The sequence below is a fragment of the Mustelus asterias genome, chromosome 2, assembly GCF_964213995.1.
Source record: "Mustelus asterias chromosome 2, sMusAst1.hap1.1, whole genome shotgun sequence".
Lineage (NCBI taxonomy): Eukaryota > Metazoa > Chordata > Chondrichthyes > Carcharhiniformes > Triakidae > Mustelus > Mustelus asterias.
The window spans coordinates 65,748,483-65,755,770 of NC_135802.1; the positions used below are offsets into that span (position 1 = coordinate 65,748,483).

At 43.3% G+C, this 7,288-nt stretch overlaps 1 protein-coding gene across 4 annotated transcripts in view; it reads right to left on the bottom strand.

The window, feature by feature from the left end:
• The window catches only part of ezh2 (enhancer of zeste 2 polycomb repressive complex 2 subunit), a 93,887-nt gene extending 87,911 nt beyond the window's left edge, over window positions 1-5,976 (bottom strand). For 2 of the 4 annotated variants that reach the window (XM_078236545.1, XM_078236527.1), the window contains exons 1-2: window positions 5,420-5,722; window positions 2,830-2,921 (exon numbers count right to left, since the gene is read on the bottom strand). The gene's annotated coding sequence lies outside the window, so the exon portion shown is untranslated. Of the gene's footprint in view, window positions 1-2,829; window positions 2,922-5,419 lie in introns of all 4 variants that reach the window. The other 2 variants (XM_078236538.1, XM_078236518.1) reach the window with 2 other exon arrangements.
• Window positions 5,977-7,288: the final 1,312 nt, after the last annotated feature.

Genomic DNA, 7,288 nt, shown 5'->3' on the forward strand with positions numbered 1-7,288 from the left:
AATTAATAGCTTTTTCCTACTATCATATAAATCTATGATTCTGCTGATTAATGCAATTATAATTCAGATCAGGCATTTTGTGCAAAACCTTTACGCATATGATAGTACAATTAAATACAACCTTCTCCATACACTTTTATTGGGCAAAGCTTTATTTCTTCCAAACTTTTGCATCTTGAATTTAAACAGCAGCTACCATTTACTGGTATTATGCCATCTATTGACAAGAGTCAAGGTGTGCATTCTACTTAGAGAATACAGAAAAGCATTCCTGTTAACTTATAAAATTCTAACAGGGTAGATTCAAGAAGAATGTTCCCAATGATGGGGAGTCCAGAACAAGGGGTCATAATTTGAGGATAAGGGGTAAACCTTTTAGAACTGAGGTGAGGAGAAATTTCTTCACCCAGAGTGTTAAATGTGTGGAATTCACTACCACAGAAAGTAGTTGAGGCCAAAACATTGTGTAATTTCAAGGAGAAATTAGATATAGCTCATGGGGCTAAAGGGATCAAAGGATATTGGGGGGGGGGGGGGGGTGCGGCGGCAGGCTGGGTAAATCAGGATATTGAATTTGATGATCAGCCATGATCATAATGAATGGCCGAGTAGGCCCAAAGGGCCTGCTCCTGCTTCCAGTTTCTATGTTAAAGATTGCATCTTGTCAAACTTGGGTTGAACTTAAAACAACATTTTAAATTAGAATGAAATGCTGATAGTCATTGCAGTTGATGATAATGAATATAGGGAATCACTCAGGAAATACATATTGAGGCTCAAGTTAGCTGTGGCCAAGCAGTAACATCAAACTCAATGTCAGAGGCTGTAACCAAATGTCAGATTACCAAGAAGGGCGACATTCTGTGGAATTCTATCTTCGATCAGTAGAGATAATAAGGTGAAGAATGCCACTTAAGTTAGTATTTATTTTACACTAACCCGCATTATCTTCAACTTCATGAATAAAAAAGTCAAGAGTATCAAGAAATGACAATGTTCAGGAGATAGCCATTCTACCAAACTGGTTTAACCTTCCATAGAAACTCCACCTTCATTAAGATTACCATTTTTTAATGTGTAGGCCATTTAGCACTCCAAATCTGCTCTGAGATTCAATGGAGGACATTTGAAGTTAATATTTAAATTCCCATTTTACTTTCCTCTTCACTGTAGACATTTTACCTTACATTTTGCTTCGAGTAGTCAGTATTTATTTTCAAATTAACTATTTAAAGGAATCATGATATTGCAGGCTGCCTGTTCCAAAGAAGCTTAAATCCATCCTTAGCTACAGAACTTGTTAAAAATTTTGAAGCAATTAATTTTACTTTCCAATCCACTCCCGCTGAGGTAATCAGTAAGAACAAGGAGAGAAGGCACAATTAAATTAGGAACATAGGCAGAAGAGAAAATTAAATCCTAAAAGGATATACTAGTCATAGATGGAGTGCAACTAAGGCTCATCAGGATGATTCCGGAGATGGCAGGATTGTTGTACATGGAGAGATTGTGTCAACTAGGTCTGCATTCATTCAAGTTTAGAAAAATGAATGGGATTGCATTGAAACGTAAAATTCTGACAGGGCTGAAGTTTCCTTAGGCTTGGGCAGTCTAAAACAAGGTGTTTTGGGCTGAGGTGAGAAAAAAAACTTCATGCACAGGGCGGTGAAATTGTGGAATTCTTTACCACATTAGGCTGTAATGTGGAAACAGATTTTAGATTCAAAAGCTATTAAGGGTATGGGGCAGAGCAGGAGTATGACATTGAGCTAGAAGATCAGCCATGATCATATTAAATGGTATTTGCTACCAAATAAACCTGTTGGACTTTAACCTGGTGTTGTGAGACTCCTTACTGTGTTCACCCCAGTCCAACGCCAGCATCTCCACATATTGAATGGCACAGCAGGCTCAAGGGGCAGAATGACATTCTCCTATTTTCTTTTTTCGAGCAGAGTGCTCAACCCTTTGAGCCAGTTCTGCCATTTATCTGTATCCCAACTCTATTTAGCCATAGGAACAGCAAATTCCAGATTTCCAATAGTGTGTGTAAAACAGTGTTTCTGATCTCACACGCAACTGGCCTAGCTCTAAAAATGTTCGCTTATTTTGGAATGCCTCCATCAGAAGAAATAGTTCTTTAGTGCTTCTGTTACAGAGACCTATTCAAATTCAAAGAATCACAAAACAAACCTAAATGACTTGACATCAGGATAATGAACTCAATTAAAGTACGTCATGCTCACAAGAGCTTTTTCTCATTTAAGTACAACTCTTATGCATTTCGACTGAAGTATCCCTGGCTTTTTGACCTATATTGTGAACAAAACAGCAATCGTCTGTAGAAACAGGTCAATCAGTGCTGGTGTTTATACTCCAAGCCTCCTCACATTCCATCTGCATCACCTCAGTCTTTCAGTATATCTTCTATCCCCTCTCTCTCATGCATTCATCCAGTTTCCTCATGAAAGTATCTCAGCTATTTGCCTCAGCCATTTCTTGGGATTTCAAGTTTTACATTCTAACTGGGGACAGAAAATTTCCCCATCGGACGTATTAAGTATCTTCTATTTAGAAGGCTTACATGCAAACAGAACCTTTCATGACCACTGGGCACCCTGAAGTGCTGAACAAGAAATTAAGTATTTTTGAAGTGCAGCTGCAGTTGAAATGAAAGAACCACAACAATCAAATCGAACACAGCTAACTCACAAACAGTTATGTGATTACGAGCAGCATGCCTTAAAGACTATCATCCAGTGGCATTGACATCCATCATTATGAAGTGCTTCAAAAGGCTAGTCATGGTACGAATCAATTCCAGCCTACCAGATTGCATGGATCCATTACAGTTCGCCTACTGCCCCAACAGGTCCACAGCAGACACCGTCTCCCTGGCCCTGTACTCAAACCTGGAACACCTAGATAACAAAGACACCTATGTCAGACTCCTCTTTATTGACTACAGTTCAACCTTCAATGTCATTATTACTACGAAACTCATCTCCAAACTCCATGGCCTGGACCTCGGCTCCTCCCTTCGCAACTGGATCCTGAACTTCCTAACCCACAGACCACAATCAGTAAGGATAGGCAACAACACCTTCTTCACTATACTCCTCATACACCTATGACTGTGTGGCCAAATTCCCCTCCAACTCGATTTTCAAGATTGCTGACGACATCACTGTAGTGGGTGGGATCTCAAACAATGATGAGACAGAGCACAGAAATGAGATAGAGAATCTGGTGAACTGCTGCAGCAACAATAATCTCTCCCTCAATGCCAACAAAACGAAGGAGATTGTTACCAACTTCAGGAAGCATAGAGAACATGCCCCTGTCGACATCAACGGGGACGAAGTAGAAAGGGCCGAGAGCTTCAGGTTTTTAAGTGTGCAGATCACCAACAACCCGTCCTGGTTCTCTCTCTCTCTCTCTTCCCCCCCCCCCCCACGCTGACACTATATTTAAGGAAGCCCACCAAGCCTCTACTTTCTCAGAAGACTAAAGAAATTTGGCATGTCAGCTACGACTCTCACCAAAATTTACAGATGCACCATAGAAAGCATTCTTTCTGGTTGTATCACAGCTTGGTATGGCTCCTGCTCTGCCCAAGACCGCAAGAAACTACAAAAGATCGTGAATGTAGCCCAATCCATCATGCAAACCAGCCTCCCATCCATTGACCCTGTCTACACTTCCCACTGCCTTGGAAAAGCAGCCAGCATAATTATGGACCCCATGCACCCCGGACATTCTCTCTTCCACCTTCTTCCATCGGGAAAAAGATACTAAAGTCATGTACCAACCGACTCAAGGACAGCTTCTTTCCTGCTGCCATCAGACTTTTGAATGAAGCTACCTTGCATTAAGTTGATCTTTCACTACACCCTAGCTATGACTGTAACACTACATTCTGCACTCTCTCATTTCCTTCTCTATGAACGGTATGCTTTGTCTGTATGACGTGCAAAAAACAATACTTTTCACTGTATGCTAATACACGTGACAATAATAAAGCAAATCAAATCACAAAATCTGTTTTTGGGATGTTGATTGAGGGATGAATCAAGATAATGCCTGGATTAGTGGCCTGGGCACCATTCTTGTTTTAAAAATAATGCCAAATAGCTCATTTATGTCACCTGAGAGAGTAGACAGGGCTTCAACATCTCATCTGTGACCCGTGCTTTTGAATTCTACAGGTGGAAACATTCTCCATCAGTCCTATCGAACCAAATTTCAGATTACCTCTGCCTTCCCAAAAGGAAAGCTCCAACCTGTTCAATATTTCCCAATTGCTGTATTTAGTATGTTCTGGTCTCGTTCTCCAGTAACTCTGTGCTTTTTGTAGAAGAGTCTGCACAAAGTATTCTGGTGGCCAATACCAGTTTAATGCAACTTCACTCCTTTTGAATATTAAACCCATTGAAACAACACTGATTCATGTGGAATACTACTTTCTACCCCCCTCCAATTTGAATAACTACCTTGACCCTTATTTTCTATCTATTGCGTCATTTGTTCTCTGGCTCCCTATGCCAAACATTTGTCATGAGTCAGTATTTATATCCTCCTGAAGGTCTTCTAAAAATCTCAGTATGACATAAACTGCATTACACTTGTGCACTTCTTAGTCTCATTAAGCAGAATCCATGCTGACCTCATTTTTGTGCTGCCTGGTGTTCTGTCACTTTTTATCCTTCCTATCAATGCCATTAAGTCGACTGGTTTGTCAAGCCGTTTTGCTTTTAGCTCCCCTGTCTGGAGGAGACCAGTCTGCCTGTGACTGCTCTCTGACACATTAGTATCAACCTTCTGTTCTTTCCCTCCCCCCTACAGCCTTGTTATATTTTCCCCTCCTACTTATCGCATCCCACTTGATGACTCTGGGTTTTGTCATCGTGCCTCCTCTTGTCACCGAGTTAATCACCGTGCTCTAATTTAACTACCAGCAGGAGAAAGTGCCTGTGAGCCACAGATATTGGGGGGTGGGGGAGAGACACCAATTTTTAATACACAAGAAAAAAGTTTACCACCGATTCGGAAGGCTAAACCTAGCAGCTGATAAAACGGGAGCTGTGGCTGAACCTATCCTCCCGAGTGACAGATTAAACTAAAGACCTTTCAGCTACAGACAGTGTGATTGGATCAGTGTCTGAATTGTCCCTGTTATTGATAAACATTGATGGGGGGGGGGGGACATGTCCCTGGACTGGACACTGCGCTGATTCTCCGGGGGGGTGGAACGTGGCGAGCGCGCGGATTCCAAACGCTTTCCGCGAGCGGCGACCGTTTGAATTCAACCCCCCCCCCCCCCCCCCCCAAACAGTCAGCCCAGAACTCCCACCCGCCGCAAACCAGACCGAAAATGAATTATACAGTGGCAGCTCTTAATCCGCCTCGTTTTTTTTACCTGGAGAGAGATAAACTGACCCTTGCTCTTCTCCTTCTCCTCCTCTGCCGCCGACAGAGCTGCTGGGGCTTATAAACTTGGGAGGCGAAACTTTGGGAAGAGTTTTCAACCTGGTGAGTTGGCTGGCCCGGCCGAGGTGGTGGTCGGGGCGGCAGACGTCCGTCTCTCTCTCTTTCTCTCGCTCGCCCGCCGCCTGTGCCTCTATGGTGTCCCGCTCTCACTCGGCGCCGGGTTCTCCACTCTCTTCTTTTTCCTTTCTCTCTTTTGTCTTCGTTCTCCGCCCGGCTACACAGATCGGGCGCGAAAAGAGCGCAGCCAATCCAATCAAACTTTGCTGAACCCCAACAACAAGGCCTGCTCCGGTTGGCGGGACGGCCGCCTACTTCCCTCCAATCCGCACAGGGCTCGCACGGGAGTGTGGGACGTTGAACATGTGGTGTTTCTTTGTGTGTGAGTGTATTTTAGGGTGATTTTTTTTTCCCTCTGCTTCTGCCGAGGGTTGAGCAACTCGAATTCAAGGAACTTGGGAGTGCCAGGGTGGAACTACCACAATACGTGGCGTCAAGAGAAACCCCGGGCTATGTGTGCGTGTAATCTCGGAATGTAACGCGCGGGTTTCTATTTATAGTCCCTTGTTTTCCCCCCCCCAGCCTGAAATCAGGACTCCGATGACCATTGGCTGCTTGGCACCGACTATTGCTGCTGTTGCATTTCCAGTTTTGAGCAAGTTGCGGTGGTGGAAGATTACTCATTTCATGTCCCGAATCCGCCCCGTGTTTCAGGATGAGCATACTGATTGTAATACATTTAACTTGTACATTAAAATGAATTCCATTTGGTGGGGGACCGCAATTGGCCTAAGCTTCCCCCGGGTTTGGGAGTTACTGTTCCTTTTTGACTTCTGTTGAGGGGGGGGGAGGGGCGGTGGAATTGCCTGTCCTGTCGTCATCGGATCAGACTTGACTTGTGATCCTCGTCTTGGTCGAATAGTTTGATACTTAACTCATGAGAGCAATAGCACATGTATCTGCAAGTGTCAATACCCTCAGGAAATATGTGGATTTAGTTTAAGATATTTTTAATTTGTATTGCAGCCTTATTCTTAAACAAGATATTGTTGAAAATGTTTAGATTAAAAACTAAACAAGCATTTATTTCTATTCATTAGTTGAGCATGTTGCAATATTTCACTGGACTTAGATTGGTGCTTACTTACAGTTGACTTATTTTAGATTTTACTTCAGTTCTCTGTCTGAAGGCAGGTCTGACCCACAGTACCACAACCTCCATCACAGATAAGGCAATGAGACAGGTCCCAAATCCACCCAGGTGGGAGCAGGGATTGGGCTTCGTGTTGCTGGCACCAATGTGATCCACACCAAATGAGCCCGAAAGCCTATCAGTGGAGTCCACAAGTTGCAGGTTGTAGCCTGATTGTAGTGATGGTAAAGACTCCAATTTATTTCCATCCAACGCCTGACCCATTCTTGCCATTGGTGTGTATTGGAAGGATTTACAAGTTGGTACTTAGCCTATTCGGCCACTTTGCAAATGCATCTTCCTTGGCTGTCAAGTCCTGGAGTGAAATTTGAAGTCTCACAACACCAGGTTAAAGTCCAACAGGTTTATTTGGTAGCAAAAGCCACTAGCTTTCAGAGCGCTGCCATTATTTTGTAAATTGAGTTTGTGTCTTTATATGCCCCGTTTGTGAACTGAAATCCCACTCACCTGATGAAGGAGCAGTGCTCCAAAAGCTAGTGGCTTTTGCTACCAAATAAACCTGTTGGACTTTAACCTGGTGTTGTGAGACTTCTTACTGTGTTTACCCCAGTCCAATGCCGACATCTCCACATCGTGAGATTTGAACCC